This window comes from Ascaphus truei, chromosome 1, assembly GCF_040206685.1.
Source record: "Ascaphus truei isolate aAscTru1 chromosome 1, aAscTru1.hap1, whole genome shotgun sequence".
Taxonomy (NCBI): domain Eukaryota; kingdom Metazoa; phylum Chordata; class Amphibia; order Anura; family Ascaphidae; genus Ascaphus; species Ascaphus truei.
Genome location: NC_134483.1, coordinates 109,302,907 through 109,321,552, shown reverse-complemented (window position 1 = coordinate 109,321,552; position 18,646 = coordinate 109,302,907). Strand labels below are relative to the sequence as shown.

At 44.1% G+C, this 18,646-nt stretch overlaps 1 protein-coding gene across 6 annotated transcripts in view; it reads left to right on the top strand.

The window, feature by feature from the left end:
• The window catches only part of KIAA0825 (KIAA0825 ortholog), a 440,138-nt gene that overhangs the window by 146,422 nt on the left and 275,070 nt on the right, over positions 1-18,646 (top strand). The window lies entirely within an intron of this gene.

Sequence of the window (18,646 nt, the reverse complement as noted above, 5' to 3'; positions counted from 1 at the left end):
AACAAAAAGCCAAGAGTCAACAGAAATCATTTATATCGTCCCAAAACAGAAAGTGGTTTATAGTGATCCAAGGGAAAAGAGATGGGTAGAACTAGAGGATCTAATTTGCTTCTATGAGGAATTATAAAATATACTTTGGATAGCGAAAATGTCTAGACCATAAATGATACCCTATTTCCTCGATTCTAAGACGCCATCGATTCTAAGACGCACCCTTGATTTAATTAAAAAAAATTGGGGAGGGGGGAACCTCAATATATTAAATATGCAGAATTATTTTTTTTAACTAGCAGACAATAGCATAACATTTATCTACACTAGAGAGAGACAGACACAGAATGGGGAGAGAGAGGCAGACACAGAAAGGGGAGAGAGAGACAGTATCGGATGAGCGGAGAGAGAATGATGGATGGGCGGGAGGTGAGAATGGAGGGAAGGGGGAGAGGGAGAGAATGGAGGTAAGGGGGGGAAGGAGGGAATGGAGGTAAGGGGGGAAGGAGAGAATGGAGGGAAGAGGGGGAAAGAGAGAATGGAGGGAAGGGGGGAGGGATAGAATGGAGGGACACACAGACACACACACTGCTCCCTCTGCACCTCCTGGAGTTCACACAGAGATTGGACAGGGGGTGGGGGGGAGACACAGACACACACACACACACACAGAGAGAGACACACACACACACACTTCTACCGCCGGACAGCTGATAACATTTATCTACACTAGAGAGAGACAGACACAGAATGGGGAGAGAGAGGCAGACACAGAAAGGGGAGAGAGAGACCGTATCGGATGAGCGGAGAGAGAATGATGGATGGGGGGAGGAGGGAATAGAGGTAAGGGGGAGAAGGAGGGAATGGAGGTAAGGGGGAGGCAGAGAATGGAAGGAAGGAGTGAATGGAGGGAAGGGGGAGGGAGAGAATGGAGGGACACAGACACAAACAGACACACACAGACACACACACACAGCTCCCTCTGCACCTCCTGGAGTTCACACAGAGATTGGACAGTGGGTGGGGGAGAGACACAGACAGAGACAGAAACACACACACACAGAGAGAGACACACACACACTTCTACCGCCGGACAGCTGATAGTCGCGAGTCGCGCCCGGGGGCAGGGGGGAATGGGAGATTCAGCCGGCGGCACTTCTGCAGCACTGCCCAGCTCGGGGAGACGGAGGGGGGGAATGGGAGCTGCACCACCCAGCTGATGGTCGCCCGGGGGAGGTGGGGATGGGATAGGTAGCCGGCACTTCTACCGCCGCACTGCCCAGCTGATAGTCGCGCGGGGCCACACCGCCGTATATCTGACAATCACGCTGGGGGGGCAATGGGAGACGCAGCCAGCACTTCAACCAGCCGCCAATGATACCAGCTTTTGGTAAGCGCCCCCTAGAAGTTTTTTTTTTTTTTTTTTTAAACATCGATTCAAAGATGCATCCCAATTTCACACATGTGTAAATGGGAGAAAAGGTGCGTCTTAGAATCGAGCAAATACGGTATATTATAACCCTATTCTCGCCTTTTCATGCAATTTATGGGACGGTCTTAAATCTAAAAATGTAACGGCCCCTTTTTCTATGATGTACCCCCTATTCTCTAAATCCACTTTCTCGCCAGGATACAACCGAAACCGTCCAAATCTTTGGATCCAAGAAGTGATTACTAGAGTTAAAGATGTGATGAATTCAAGAACAATTTTCATTCCCTAATTTATAATCAATATTCTCAATACCAAATGTTGAACATTACAAATATTTAAAAATCTAACATCTCATTTAAACAAAATATAAAGAGTTTGCCTTTAGAGCTGACCCTGTTTGAATCCTGGTGTAATTCCCTATTCTTAACTGAGGGAGTCACCTCTGACGGATACAGTACCGTGCAATACGCCCTATTTCAAGGGAACCAAAAAAGGATAAATAGATGCTAGCAAGGGAAAAAGACTTAAACACCCCCTAGAAATAGATGGCTGGAAGGACATTTGGGAGGCAGCAGCCACAAACTCTACATGTGTTGTAGTAAAAGAAAATATTTACAAGATTTTATAATGGTGGTATTTCACCCCTGTCAAGTTGTATTCAATATGTCTCTCCCTTATGAATGCAAGAATGTGTTAGCCCGGGCTCCATCTTGCATATCTGGTGGGAATGCATATCTGGTGGGAATGCCCCATGATTAAACCCCTATGGGACAAAATCCTCCATTTGATAGCAGACTTGCTTGGTCTCCAAATCCCCATGGAGCCTCTTCTCTTGTTTCTGGGCGATCCAATCCCCAGCTCAAACAATATTGAGTCTAAGCAAATCACCCAAATTTTTAACTCCCCATGTTGCTCCATAGCCCATTTCTGGGAGTGTATAAGACAACACCCCCCCCCCCTCCTCCCTTCCAATGTGTCTGCAAGTATATATGGGCTATAGCCTATCTCGAGAAATTGTCAGCTTACCTTCATAACTCAACCAATAGGTTTATTGACACCTGTGAGCCCTGGTTTTCACATTTCAACAAATAGATAAGGTTCTGAGTAATATGAAAGATTATTGATCTATGTGCCGGGTGATAGTAATGAGAAATGGAGTTGCAGGCCGGTCTGAGTCGCATATATGTTTTCGCAAGAGATAGTCTGTATTTGTTCAATAGATGCATGAATCTCAACAAATACAATGTATACTTTGTACCAATCCCGGGACCCCCCCCCCCTCCCATTATTATTATTAAGATTTCTGTAATTTCCTTTTACCCTGTACATTTTAATTTAATTTGATGTGCTGTCTTTGTTATGATACCGGTGATATGAAAATGCTAAATAAAACGTAGCAAAAAAAAAAAAAACAGTTCTGATTTTAAGGGCTCGGAGTAATAAATACAGTCAGGCGTTATAGTATCAGTGTTAAAAGTAAATATTCATGAAGTCAATGCTAGTTAAATAAATTATCTTCAGTAAGGAGGCCAATTGGTATAATGGAGTGTAGCTTTTTCTGTACAGAAATAAGCTCTTTTATAAATCCTGTCAATAGAAACTGATAGACAACAGGTCTAACTGGATATGTATTTGTCGGAAATACCACACTAGCTCTCTATTTCAATTCTTTAAATCCTTTTTGAAAACGTTTGCAATTATTAGAACTTTGGTTTTGTCAAAAGGATAAATTATTGTCAGTGCTAGGATAATATTTTGTTGGTTTACGTAATAAAGCCCAGATGTTTGTTTCCTGACATACAAATGAAATTAAAGCTTACATCTGTTTATGTTGTACACTGCTTATAAAAATAGCAGATGTTTGCCAGAGGAATGTTTTTTTGAAAAGACAACAAATAGGTAAAAAGGTCAGTGAAAGTGAATGAATGAATCAAGCTGGAAGAGTGTAGACAGACAGGTTGTTTTTTTTTTTTTCTCCCTCCGTTTTGTGGTGATGTTAGTAAAATTACCACTAATGGTCCTTTGAGAATGAATTCCTTAAACCCCACATAGAAGTATCAGCTTTTGCTAACCATTTGAAATTAGCTCACCACAGCAGTGCGACTATTAATGTAAGGGTTTGCATGCCCTGCCAACAACAGATTTTGGTGTAGACTTCAATGACTTCACATCAGTGTTCGGTATATGATGTTACTAAGGGGCATTGAGGAAATGCTACCGTTTATTTTTCAGACCTAGAGTACTACTACTATTTTATATATTCGTTCAAATACACTTTTTTAGCGATTTCACTCAGTCGATAAACAGAAGACAGCCAGGAACAGAAACAGGTATTGACAGTTACTTTCAACTATTGTATTTATTATTATTATTATTATTTATTTATAACAATACAACATATAACGCAGAACATTTATTTTGAATATTGGCAGTATTGTAGTAGCCTGTAAAAATACCTAGGATGCTTAAAAGATTATTAGCAAGCTCCTTGCTAATTCAAGGTGCCCTGTTTGTATATCTAGTCAAAGTCAGTGTTATAAGTTGTGAGGGTTGCCTAGCGTGGACTTTAAATGAAGTAAATATCAGGTGCTAGTACTTCCAATGGCCTATCATAGACATAACTACTGCAGATTGTTTAAAAAAAATTCTACTATTGATATGACTTAGCAAGAATCAAGTATATGGAAAAGTAATAGAACTAATGTTTTGGCCCGCTATGGGGCCATCATGAGGATTACAAAGAAATGGAAAACACCCATCTTTATAGTGCACCCCATTAGTCAGAAAGACCAAAGGTGTCATGGTTTTGGGGGAGGGGGATTAAAAAATACAACAAAAAAAGATACAAGAACGACACAAAGAGCAAAGCAAACTGGAAGTGAATATTCAATTCTGTAGTAATGCCCAGATATTGAGTCCTTTATGACAGTGTCTCAAGAGAGCCCAAAAAGTCTCATATGGCATATTACCATAGACAGACAACAGAGAGGTAGTTGGATGAGGAGAGGCACTGCAATGATGAAAGGGCTGGAGGAAGTATGATAAAATTGAAAATGTAATGGATACATATGGCACGAACACAGGAATGGAACAAGAATCCTCTTATGCGTTTCTCGCCATACGGCGAGAAGGCAGAGTGGCTGGATACTTTATTGAACCATGGGACCGTGAAACGTCCCTTGGAGTCAAATCTCAGGTGATAAGTGCTGCCTGTGATAGGGGTGAGGAGCTTGATCAGATACGGGGGTAGCGTGCCCCAGAAGTATTTGAAGGCAAGACAGGAAAATGTAACTTTTAATTGCAAAAGGGCAATCAAATTAGCGAAAATGGATAATGAAAAAAGGATTGCAATAGAAAGTAAGCTCAACCCTAAAATGTTCTTTAAGTACCTTAATAACAAAAAAATGAGAAAAGAAAATATAGGACCCTTTCAGTGTGAGATGGGTAGGCAGATTATTGGAGATAAGGAAAAAGCAGAGGTATTAAACAAATTCTTTGCCTCTGTGTTTACCAGGGAAGAATCAAGTTCAATAGTAGTGCTGCAGGAGGAAGCCACAACCTCCATATTAATGAACAATTGGTTAACTGAGGAAGAAATTCATAAGCGACTTGAAAAAATTAAAGTAAATAAGGCACCTGGCTCCGATGGCATACATCCAAGAGTTCTCAAGTAGTTAAGCTCAGTAATAGCCAAACAATTATATTTAATATTCAAGGACTCCATTTCCACAGGCTCAGTTCCACAAGATTGGCGTAAAGCAGATGTGGTGCCTATATTTAAAAAGGGAGCTAGATCACAACCGGGGAATTACAAACCTGTAAGCCTGACTTCAATAGTGGGGAAACTTCTTGAAGGTTTAATAAGGGATAATATTCAGGAATACCTAATGGAAAATAAAATTATTAGTAATAGTCAGCATGGATTTATGAAGGATAGATCATGCCAAACTAACCTTATTTGTTTCTTTGAGGAGGTAAGTAGGAATTTAGACCAGGGTAATGCAGTTGATGTGGTCTACTTAGATTTTGCAAAGGCTTTTGATACGGTTTCACACAAGAGGTTGGTGTACAAAATAAAGCAAATTGGACTCAGTAATAATATATGCACCTGGATTGAAAACTGGTTAAAGGACAGACAACAGAGGGTTGTCATAAATCGAAAAACAAAAGAACAAGGCGCACAACGCACATAGTGTATTAAAGTATAAAATGTGACTTTATGGTTAAAAGTAAATAGTTCTGCGTACATCAAGTGAGAATAAACAAGCAGTTGGTATATAGGTTTACCACACCAGGAGATGACACTGTGCGACACCCTCGGATGGATCTCAGCATGCAATGGGTCTGGAGTCGTTTCATCTTGAAAACTGGTTAAAGGACAGACAACAGAGGGTTGTCATAAATCGACCTTTTTCAGGTTGGGCTAAAGTCGTGAGTGGAGTACCTCAGGGATCGGTACTGGGACCCCTGCTTTTTAACTTGTTTATTAATGACCTTGAGGTTGGGATCGAGAGCAAAGTCTCCATCTTTGCTGATGATACTAAATTGTGTAAGGTAATAGAATCAGAGCAGGATGTAATTACTCTTCAGAAGGACTTGGAGAGACTGGAAATGTGGGCAGGTAAATGGCAGATGAGGTTTAATACATAAAGTTATGCATTTGGGATGCAAGAATAAAAAGGCAAATTACAAATGAAATGGGGATAAATTGGGGGAATCCTTGATGGAGAAGGATTTAGGAGTGCTTGTAGACAGCAGGCTTAGCAATAGTACCCAAAGTCATGCAGTAGCTGCAAAGGCAAACAAGATCTTATCTTGCATCAAACGGGCAACGGATGGAAGGGAAGTAAACATTATTATGCCCCTTTACAAAGCATTAGTAAGACCTCACCTTGAATATGGAGTACAATTTTGTGCACCAATCCTAAGAAAAGACATTATGGAACTAGAGAGAATCCAGAGAAGAGCCCCCAAATTAATAAAGTGATGGACAATCCAACTTATGAAGAGAGGCTAGCTAAATTAGATTTATTTACATTAGAAAAGAGGCGTCTAAGAGGGGATATGATAACTATATACAAATATATTCGGGGACAATACAAAGAGCTTTCAAAAGAACTATTCATCCCACGGGCAGTACAAAGGACTCAGGGCCATTCTTTAAGGCTGGAGGAAAGGAGATTTCACCAGCAACAAAGGAAAGGGTTCTTTACAGTAACGGCAGTTAAAATGTGGAATTCATTACCCATGGAGACTGTGATGGCAGATACAATAGATTTGTTCAAAAAAAAGGTTGGACATCTTTTTAGATAGGAAAGGTATACAGGGATATACCAAATATGTATACATGGGAAATATGTTGATCCAGGGATTAATCCGATTGCCAATTCTTGGAGTCAGGAAGGAATTTATTTTTCCCCTTATGAGACATCATTGGATGATATGACTCTGGGGGTTTTTGTTTGCCTTCCACTTGATCAATAAGTATGTATAGATAAAGGATAAAGTATCTGTTGTCTAAATTTAGCATAGGTTGAACTTGATGGACGTACGTATTTTTTCAACCTCATCTACTATGTAACTATGTAACTTTGCGCCTGTAGTTACATTGGAGGACAAGATGGCATATTGAATTGTACAGGGTGTCTAGTTTGCTAAGGTTAATTTGGGTTGCTGTGCCATAAACTATGTCCCCATAGTCTATAATTGGTATTAGCATCTGCTGTACGAAGCGCTTTCTGACCAGCGGGTTTAGGAAGGATTTGTTCCTATAAAGTACAACTAGTTTGGCATAGATTTTGGATGTCAGGGTATCAATGTGCAACCCAAATGTTAAATGGGAATCAAACCATATGCCCAGATATTTGAAACTAGTGACAGGGGCTAGAATGGTATTAGAGTTGGTTCTGATCTGTAGCTCCGTCATTGGTAGATTTAGAAATTTAGCCTTGGTCCTGAATACCATTGTTACAGTCTCATCAGTGTTTAAAAACAGTTTGTTTTGGTAAATCCAGTTTCCAAGTCTCAGAAAATCACTATCGGCACTTATAGTTTTTGGATGCACCTATGAGGGACTTTTCTTTCAATTCTCCTTTATACAGTAGACAAAAAACATAATTCATTAAAAAAACACATCTAGGTGGTGATGTATCTGTAAATTTGGATATTTGCAAATTACATAATTTTCACCTTGGCTTTTTGTGTCAGTGTATCAAGATATGTACCCCAAATTTTGTGCCAGCTGGCATTTTGTGGTGTGTCAATAGGAGGACTTACATGATTGTACATATTATAATGAGATGTATTAAACCGCATCTCTGTGCATCACTTTTCTATTTGATATTTGCATTAAAAAAAAAAAATAGCCAGGTCTGAAGTGGGGTAAACTTCTCTAGCTAACAATTTGCATCAAATGTAATGAACACTTCCATACATGGGTTATTGCACCCGTTAACGCAATGTGTTAATGCTGGCGTGTTATTTAAGTAGTAATCCCAGAAGGACAGATCATTACTGGCCAATAATGCCCTTGTCTTCGGGGATTACTACTATTATGGGCTAAATGTATGCTTTTATCATAAATAACATAGACACTTTGGTATAGTTATATTGATTTTTATAAACCTGATATTCTACATTTTCTATTGTGCTTTTACTATAATCAGTGGCAAATTTGAGTGCCCCATGGCACTCACATGTAGCTGCCGCCCTTCCCCTTCCGAATCGGAGCATTAAATGACGACGCGGACGTCACCTGACATCGCATGGTGTCGCGTTGGCATGATAACGTGACGTCATGACGTTACAACATCATGTTTCAATGGCAACGAGATGCCATGGTGACGTCCGCGCCGAAATTTGACGCTTCAATTTGGAAAGAGGAGGGCCGCAGCAAGTAGGCAGCAGCTACATGTAAGTGCCTTCCCATCAGGCCAGAGAGTGCGGCAAATGTATATGGGGCGGTCATTTTTGCCACGCCAAAATTTGGACACCTTAGGCCCGGGCCTAACGGCCTCTGAAGCCCATCTCTATATACACACAGACACACACACACACACTACAGCTTCCCCTTTATTTACACACAAATACACACTAAAGCCCCCCATTTATTCACACACACACTGCAGCTCCCTCCTCCAGTCAGGCGGAAGTTGGATCCTGGCACTGACAGGAGGAGGGAGCGCTGCAACCCCCAAAGGCCCGGGGCTCAATTCAACTGCCTTGCTCGCCTTTCCCTTGCACACACAGACACACTGCAGCCCCCCATTATACACAGAAAAACACACTACAGCTGCCTCTCCCCTCTACACACACACGACAGCACACACACACACACACACACACACACACACACACACACACACACAACAGCACCCCCTCCTCCATACACACTGCACACACACTACAGAGACACACACCCTAACCGCAGCAAATACAAATACCTTAACATAATATATACAAAGTTGTGGAAGAAATGTTACTTTGTTGTAAGTAACAACGTTACTAGTTGGGACCTGTGGCTTCTGGCAGCAGTAGCAGCTGTGAGCTAGACTGCATATGCTGCTGCGCTGTGTGTGAGGAGAGGAACAGAGGTGCAGCTGTGAGCTAGACTGCATATGCTGCTGCGCTGTGTGTGAGGAGAGGAACAGAGGTGCAGCTGTGAGCTAGACTGCATATGCTGCTGCGCTGTGTGTGAGGAGAGGAACAGAGGTGCAGCTGGAGCTTGACTAGCGGAGGTATTTTACTATTCGGTGGGTTTTAATTACAAATTCTCTGCGCACGCTTCCTGCATCTGTGAAAGCTGAATTGCCACGTTGCCAAAATTGCGGGCAATACTGAATGAATAATGCCCAGAATTTTGACCACTAGGAGAGCAGGGATTTCAATAATGTCCGTAATTTTACACTGTTTAGCCCATGATTAACAGTAGTGCTATTGAAAACTATGGTTATTTAACGCGTTATTATGTACGTTAATGGAGGCAATAACGTCTGCTACAGTATATCTGAATCCCTCCAAAGAGAACAATGTAGCCCAACACTAACTGAGGCAGCCTCTCATTTTTTAATGAAAACATAATAAAGCTAATAAATAATCACTATATAACAGAATGTATTCTAGATTTTCCATTGGACTCTGTAGGAGTGCTTGAATGTTACTACAAAATAAAATAGCATAACATTAAGGCTAATGTATGCAAAGCAATGATGAGAAAATATATGTGGCAATTCGTAAGTAATGAGATGCAAGACAATGCGATTTCTCATCTAAGCAAATAAGACCTGGAAACCACATGACTTTTAAATACAGGTCATTATAACCTGTCATTTTATCTGAACAAATTTCATAAGCACCCAAAGTATGAGCTGGATAAATTGTAAGGAAATAACTACCTCAGTAATAGTCTTTGCATGTTTGATCATGAGCTACTGAGTAAACCAAGAGCTGAATAAAATCTGTATTGATGAATCTCTGCTCAAATTAGAATGCATTATTCTCAGAATAATAGCATTGGGTGATTTTATTTAAGAAGTCCCGGAAATTACACTAATCTTCTGATCTGGTCAGGAAGAAATGAGGTCATCGTAATCTATTAGAACATCTGCCAATTCCTCCTAAACTCGTAAAAATCAGTTTCAGTGCATGTAATAGGTGAAATGTCCCGACACATCTTAAACATTTTCCATGGCCTCTGCTCTCACTTGAATACATATTTATGTGAGTAGAGTTGTGTGGCTAATTTTATTCCTCTGCCCTTTCATAATATAGTGGAAGAAGTTCATAAAAGTCTATTAGTAATGATAATGAATCTACACAAATGCGCGTTGCCTGAACAGCTCAATGTTTCTGTTAAAAGGCATCACCAGGTCAAGCTTCACAGTTGTGCACCCTTCTCTTGTTTAACTTTTATTTCTTTACGAGGCACAAGAACAAGATGTAAGATACAAGAATGGCTTCCATAACAATAGTGTTAAATAAATCTGTATTAATAAAATGAGAGTAGAACTAATAGCACAATAAACCACCTTAAGAAGAACAGTGCATTTTAGCATGATGAGTGGGTTCAAGTTACTAAAACACGATTCTCGGAGTACTGTAATTCCCATGGCACATTATGGGATATATGTGGAATTTATGCATGTCTTTTTTGTGCCAGAGACTGTATTGACTTGTTATGCCGTTGAGGAGACTCTTGCAATGCATTATCGTACAGAAGATTCTTGCAATGAGGAGTTTGAGCAAAATTATCTAGGGAACAATAAACTTATTGGTGTACCAAGATACTCAAATAAAAGATAAATCTACAACTTGCTTATTACTTCATGATTATTGCATTGTTTGCTTTCTATGAGGCTTTGGCACCATCAATGCCCACACTGAAGCCACGATGTCCAACTTATTCCCCGGCAGTCCTTTACTCACTTCTGCCCACAATGAGGCTGCAGGGGCCATCTTGGCTGCTGGCATCCTGTCTATACAAAGGCAAGACTTCCTCCAGGATGTTGACAGAGCATAGTTCCTTCTTTCCTGTTGATCTTCTCCCTACCAGCCTGTGACCTCTGCCGCCTGTCTCAACCATTGCCTGTGACCCCAACCTTGCTCCTTTGCCGCCTGCCTCGACTCCAGACTATGACCCCGACTATTCTATTCTCGATTCAGGATTCTAGCTCTCAGATCAGGTTGGTGATCTATATCCTACCTCAGATTTATGATGATTTAATATATATATAAATACAAAACACAAAACTTTTTTTGACAACTTTGTGGAGTGCTGCCTCTGATATTCGCTCAAACGGTATCGTATTGCTTACATATATATATATATATATATATCATAGAAAAAGAACAAAAAGCACTCCGTAATAATAGTCACTGGTGTGGGTGCAGATCCTATAATGAAGAATAAGCAATACGATACCGTTTGGAAACGAAATCAGCAGGCAGCACTCCAGAATTGAACAAACAAGTGTATTGAAAAAATAAACACAAAACCTTTGACAAAGGTCCCATTCGTGGACCGAAACGTTGGTTTTGTGTTTATTTTTTCAATACACTTGTTTGTTCAATTCTGGAGTGCTGCCTGCTGATTTCGTTTCCAAACGGTATCGTATTGCTTATATATATATATATATATATATATATATATATATATATGCAGCATAGCCTCCCGCTCGCTATTTATTTTCCTGGGCCCTACCAGTGTAAGTCCTGTTAGGTGCAGGCAGTGGATGGGTTAGTTCCTTCAGAAAGGCCTTGTGTGCTTTTGCAGCTTTAGATACATTTGATGTATCTAAGGGCGGGCCTAGCAACAACCAGAAAGTGTCAGTCTGAGGGAAGGATACTGATTGGGTCACCTGCTGTATGTGATGACCTATCAGTATCCAGTATTTTTCTGCTGTTTTATGGGGTGGGGTTACAAACACCTCCTCTGGGCTTATTCTGGCACTTTCTCGGAAGTGAGTCATTCTGTCTTTCCTCCCCCTGAGGAGTGGGAGTGTGTGTGTGTTATCCTGAGCACTATCAGGGATAAGAATCTGGATGGGGCCTGCAAGGCCTTATCCCTAAAGAAGGGTTGTATAGTTTGGCTGACTTCTTCTGTACTGAATAAAGAACCAGTTGCACCATAATCCATTGTGGTTACTGACTGGACCAGAACATAGTGTCAGTATGGACCATCCTGCAACCACAGGACCCATGATGGCTGGAGGCGCTGACCACGAGTGAATATATATATATATATATATATATATATATATATATATATATATGTAGCCCTTGGACCCCCACCCTAACTGAGATTAGGTCTGCTACTCCATATTAGTGGTGGTGTGGTGCGTACCTGTGAGGTAACAGGAGGGCTGAGTTGCTCTGCGTGGTGTGGGGAGAATCATCAGGACAGACTTTCAGGGTTTTTCACTCGTGGTCAGCGACTCCTGTGGTTGCAGGATGGTCCATACTGACACTATGTTCTGGTATATATATATATATATATATATATATATACAGTGCTTGACAAATCACCCAAAAATCTACTCGCCGAACCAAAAAATCTACTCGCCACCTAGTTCCGCCCCTAGTCCCGCCCCCAACCCCGCCCCTAGTCCCGCCCCCGCTTTTAAAATAATACATAAATAAAATGAATTGAATAAATTCCTAGTAAGAACATTCGTTTTTGACATAAGTTTATTTATAGTATTACATTATACTACAATTGGTCCTTGTTACGTGTGTTAGTGTGTTAGTGTGTTAGTGTGTTAGTGTGTTAGTGTGTGTGTGTGAGAGATTGAGTGTGTGTATGTGTGTGTGTATAAATGTCGGATCTAGAAAAAAAAGCCAGATGTGAATGACTAGTTTCCTGAACCCATTAACCAGTGTCTGGACGTCCCCGCTTCACAAATCTAAAGCAGCAATCCCGCCTGGGATCTTACCTGATCCGCAGTCCCTCAATGCCCAGGTACCCTCATTCCCGCAATGTTATACATTGGAGGGGAGATGTTCCCTACCTGTCTTCTGGGTTAGGGGGGATTCCGATGTCTCCCGTGTGAGTCAGATCTGGAAGAAAGCAGTATAAGTTATGTTAGTATAGTATAGGGCAGTTAAGATATATAGGGTAAGTAAGATATCCAGATCGAGAGTGTGAGGCAGAGAGAGTGTGAGACAGAGACAGAGAGGGGAGAGAGACAGAGAGGGGAGAGAGACAGAGAGGGGAGAGAGACAGAGAGGGGAGAGAGAGAGACAGAGAGGGGAGAGAGAGAGACAGAGAGGGGAGAGAGAGAGACAGAGAGGGGAGAGAGAGAGACAGAGAGGGGAGAGAGAGAGACAGAGAGGGGAGAGAGAGAGACAGAGAGGGGAGAGAGAGAGACAGAGAGGGGAGAGAGAGAGACAGAGAGGGGAGAGAGAGAGACAGAGAGGGGAGAGAGAGAGACAGAGAGGGGAGAGAGACAGAGAGGGGAGAGAGACAGAGAGGGGAGAGAGACAGAGAGGGGAGAGAGACAGAGAGGGGAGAGGGAGACAGAGAGGGGAGAGGGAGACAGAGAGGGGAGAGGGAGACAGAGAGGGGAGAGGGAGACAGAGAGGCGAGAGGGAGACAGAGAGGCGAGAGGGAGACAGAGAGGCGAGAGGGAGACAGAGAGGCGAGAGGGAGACAGAGAGGCGAGAGACAAAGAGACAGAGAGAGGAGAGCCAGAGAGGGGAGAGACAGAGAGACAGAGAGGGGAGAGACAGAGAGGGGAGAGACAGAGAAGGGAGTGACAGAGAGACAGAGAGGGGAGAGACAGAAGGGGGAGAGAGAGACAGAGAAGGGGAAGAGACGGGGGGGCAACTGACTGACCTGGGGGGGTAACTGAGTGGGGGGGGTAACTGACTGACTGGGGGTGGGGGGTGGGATGACTGACTTTGACTGACTGGGTGACTTTTGACTGACGGGGTGGGGGGGTGGGATGACTGACTTGGTGACTGGGTGGGGGGGGGGTGGGATGACTGACTTGGTGACTGGGTGGGGTGGGATGACTGACTTGGTGACTGGGTGGGGGGGGTGGGATGACTGACTTGGTGACTGGGTGGGGGGGGGTGGGATGACTGACTTGGTGACTGGGTGGGGGGGTGGGATGACTGACTTGGTGACTGGGTGGGGGGGTGGGATGACTGACTTGGTGACTGGGTGGGGGGGTGGGATGACTGACTTGGTGACTGGGTGGGGGGGTGGGATGACTGACTTGGTGACTGGGTGGGGGGGTGGGATGACTGACTTGGTGACTGGGTGGGGGGGTGGGATGACTGACTTGGTGACTGGGTGGGGGGGTGGGATGACTGACTTGGTGACTGGGTGGGGGGGTGGGATGACTGACTTGGTGACTGGGTGGGGGGGTGGGATGACTGACTTGGTGGGGGGGTGGGATGACTGACTTGGTGACTATGTGGGGGGGGGTGGGATGACTGACACTATGACTGACTGGGGGACTTTTGACTGAAGGGGTGACTGTGTGGGGGGAGGGGGGGTGACTGACTGGGTAACTGGGTGGGGGGTGACTGACTGAGTGGGGGGGTGGGATGACTGACTGGTGGAGGGGGGGGTGACTGACTGGGGGGTTACCTCTGGTGTCCTGCACACACACATTCTCTCTCTCCCATACACACACACAAACACACACACACACACACACTCTCAATCTCATACCCATACACACACACACAAACAATCTCTCTCTCCCATATACACACACACACACAAACTCTCTCTCCCATACACACACACTCTCGATCTCTCTCTCATACACACACACACACCACACACCACACACACACTACTTCCTCCCGCCCCGCGCGAGCACCGAGGGGAGAGAATCACCGGCAACTGCAATATCTTCAGACCCGCGCGGGCAGCGGGAACACAGGAGGGGAGGGAGGGAAGTAACACCCCAGCCACCTCAGTATATTCAGACCCGCGCGGGCAGCGGGAACACAGGAGGGGAGGGGTGGGGAAGAAACAACCCGGCTACTATAGCATTTGACCCGCGCGTGCAGCGGGAACACAGGAGGGGAGGGGTGGGGAAGAAACAACCCGGCTACTATAGCATTTGACCCGCGCGTGCAGCGGGAACACAGGAGGGGAGGGGTGGGGAAGAAACAACCCGGCTACTATAGCATTTGACCCGCGCGTGCAGCGGGAACACAGGAGGGGAGGGAAGAAACACCCCGGCTACCTCATTATTTTAAGACCCGCGCGGGCAGCGGGAACACAGGAGGGGAGGGGAAGAAACACCCCGGCTACCTTAGTATATTCAGACCCGCGCGGAGGGAAGAAACACCCCGGCTACCTCAGTATATTCAGGCCCGCGCGGGCAGTGGGAACACAGGAGGGGAGGGAAGAAACACCCCGGCTACCTCAGTATATTCAGGCCCGCGCGGGCAGCGGGAACACCGGAAGGGAGGTAAGAAACACCCCGGCTACCTCAGTATATTCAGACCCGCGCGGGCAGCGGGAACACAGGAGGGGGGGGAGGAAAACACCCCGGCTTTTACAGTATGTTCAGACCCGCGCGGGCAGCGGGAGCACCGGAGAGAGGGGGAAGGATGTATTAGTGTATACAGTATATAAATATTTAAAGTGCATTAAATTCCCCCCACCTGAAGCATCTGTCCAAACTCCTCCATGACCGGATCAGTAAATTGTAAATTATAGGAGCTGACACAATTATACAGCAGGATATGAGGAGGAGGAGGAGGAGCAGCAGCAGATGCGCACGAACGCACTCACTCAACCCCTCCCCCCCATTACTTACCCATGCAGAAAGGGCGGTTTGAAGTCCTGGCAACTCCATCTCACGTCACAGCCAATCAGCTACGATTTTTTTTTTTTTCAATTTTTTTTTTTCCGAACAGGGGATTTTTTTTTTTGCAGACAGGGGAAAGGTTACTGGCCACGAGCCAATATCCGATCGCAGCTGGCGAGTTGGCGACCGGGTTTGTCGAGCACTGTATATATATATATATATATATAGACCATACGATACCGGTTGAAGCACGACATCAAGGGACAGCACACAGGTAAGTTGATTACAAGTTCTTTGTATTGAAAAAGAGACACAAAAAACGATGTTTCGGTCCCCCAGTGGGACCTTTCTCAAGGTGGTGCACCATGGCCCCATCCTAAGAGTGTCTGTGTAAGAGTGTGTGTAAATGGGAGAGTGTGTAACTGAGAGGGGTGTGTGTGTGTTTGTGTGTGTGTAAGCAAGAGGGGGAGTGTGTGTGTGTAAGTGAGAGGGGAGAAAAGAAATGAGGGGGTTGGAAGAGAGACGGGAGCGACGGGGGTGGAAGGGCGAGAAATGGGGGGCGAGGGTAGGGGTTCCCCAGAATTTCAAAATTGAATTCTGGGGTTCCCCAACCAAAAAAAGGTTGAAAACCACTAACTTAGATCTTATACTCTCCGGGGCTGGGATTTCCTTTGCTATTGTCTGACTTTGCTGCGCTTATTTTATAATTATAATTCCCTGTACTGTATTGTCTTTGTAAAGCAGAGAGTACACTGTCGGCGCTACATAAATAAAGATATACATACATACACCCCCCTCTGTGATAGACTGAGCAGCCTCTTACTCACCCAGGAAACCCTGGGGGGGGGCGGAGTTTAATGGTGGAGGAGACAGATGAGATAAGTAGGAGAGGAGGGAGTGTAGTATGCACAGAATGGAGCAGATACAGTAAGGCAGGGAGTATAACGAGAGGGAAGGAGAGAGTGCAAATAGGAGCAGGGCATGATGGAGAGGGAACGAGAGACCGCAAGGAGGGGAGAGGAGACAGCGGAGATCAGTGTGCACAATGGGGGAAGAGAGATAGTAAGGTGAGCAGGAGGAGGAAACAGCAGGGATAGGAGGAGAGTGATAAGTAGGAGGGAGTGTAGTGTGCACAGAGCGGAGCAGTCACAGTAAGTCAGCTGGGCTGGGAGTGGAGGAGAGAAAGCAAGTAGAGGATTAGACAGGGAGATAGCAACAAGATAGTGGCCTCCCTAGCCATAGCCGGGGGGGCTTCATGACCAGGGGGGTCTGGCCTTTCCCTCGTTGGCCCGCCCCCACACCTCCCTCCCCGGCCCAGGGGAGGAGTTCCAATAAGGCCTACCTAAGGCCAGGCTGGCGGGCAGCACATCCTCTTTTTTGCTCCCCGCTCGCGTAGGGGACACGAGGTCAGCGGTTCGAGGGCCGGCTGACGTCCCCTCCCCCTCCTGTCAAAGGAGCACTCTGGCAGGGAGTGCATTTACCCCTCTTAGGTTTTCTGTATAAATAAATAGCCGCGGCCATTTTACCTCCAGTTCCCGTTTCCTGTCTTTATTTGTACGTTACATGTGGGTACGAGGCGGGGGGAGAGGGGAACCGCCTGGAACCTCCCTGGTCAAGGAAACAGAGGGATGACGAGGAGGTGGGAACAGAGACCACTGTGCACATCGGGCAGGAGGGAGTGCAAAGAGAGGGGAGGAGAGACAGCAAGGTCAGTAGGAGGAGGAAACCGAGACAGCAAGGAGAGGAGTAGACAGATGAGATAAGAATGAGATGAGGGAGTGTAGTGTGCACAGAGGGGAGCAGGCACAGTAAGGCAGGGAGTGCAAAGAGAGGGTTGGAGAGAGTGCAAAGAGTAGCAGGGCATGATGGAGGAGGGAGTAAGGTGTGGAAGAGGGGGCAAGAGACAGCAAGGCGTTACATGGAGGGGTGAAAACAAAGAATAATGTTTAATTTATAGCCTTTCAGATGTCCTAGATTGGCGCATGTTACGCCGGGTACAGCTACAGTAGTTTAATATACAGTAAATAATACAGTAAGTGATCTTGTATTTTTACAAGATAGGAACGCATGCAAAACATGTATAACTTGCTGTATGTCGTTATGTTGACTAAAGTATCGGTGTCACTACTGTATATGCACCGTTTATCCATGTATATAATCTACGTTACTACCTTTCATAACTCATTAATACCACTGTGGAATGTAAAGCCTGCTATATTACCAAACTTAACCCTACTAAAACAGGGCTATAATATTTTCTCCTTGTATTGTCCATTATTACAGAATATTTGTATGTCCTCTTTCTGTATTTCAACAGATTAATTGTAAACAGAAAATGATAGATGGTGCTATTCCAGTGGAAATCTCTATCCTAGAGCTACAGTAAAGTTTTAAATACCACAAATATCCCTATCAAACCATTTATTCTGCTACTTTTTAATATATAAACTCTTTTATAATCTACTCCATTCACACATTTATCCCCCTAAACTGTAGCAAACGAATGGCAGTGATAATTGTCTGACCTCTCTTCAGTCCTTTTTGGTTCAGTATATTATGAATAGTATATGGCCCTGTTTGCACAGGGGTAAAACCTACCTGCATATTCGCAAATTTAGATCATTCACCATTTTTGAAATGTGGGGAAATGGCGAATGCTGACATTTGGCAAGTGCCAATATTCTGATGAATTTCAGTTGAGTTTACAGACTTTTCAAGTATTTGGCTAATGCGTTGATGTTTTATTAGGCCTAAACAATAACAAAAACAACAAAGCTTTTGGTTTAGTGTGAAAAGTAAAAAAATTACATAAGCTTTTCTCATTTGCATGGATTTCTATAAAATAAGACAATACATACATATAAACATAATCTCCCAAATTTGTTAGGAGTAATAAGTACCCTGTGTAAGTGTCAGTAATGTTTCTCTGTGGTTGTTACAATCTGTTAAA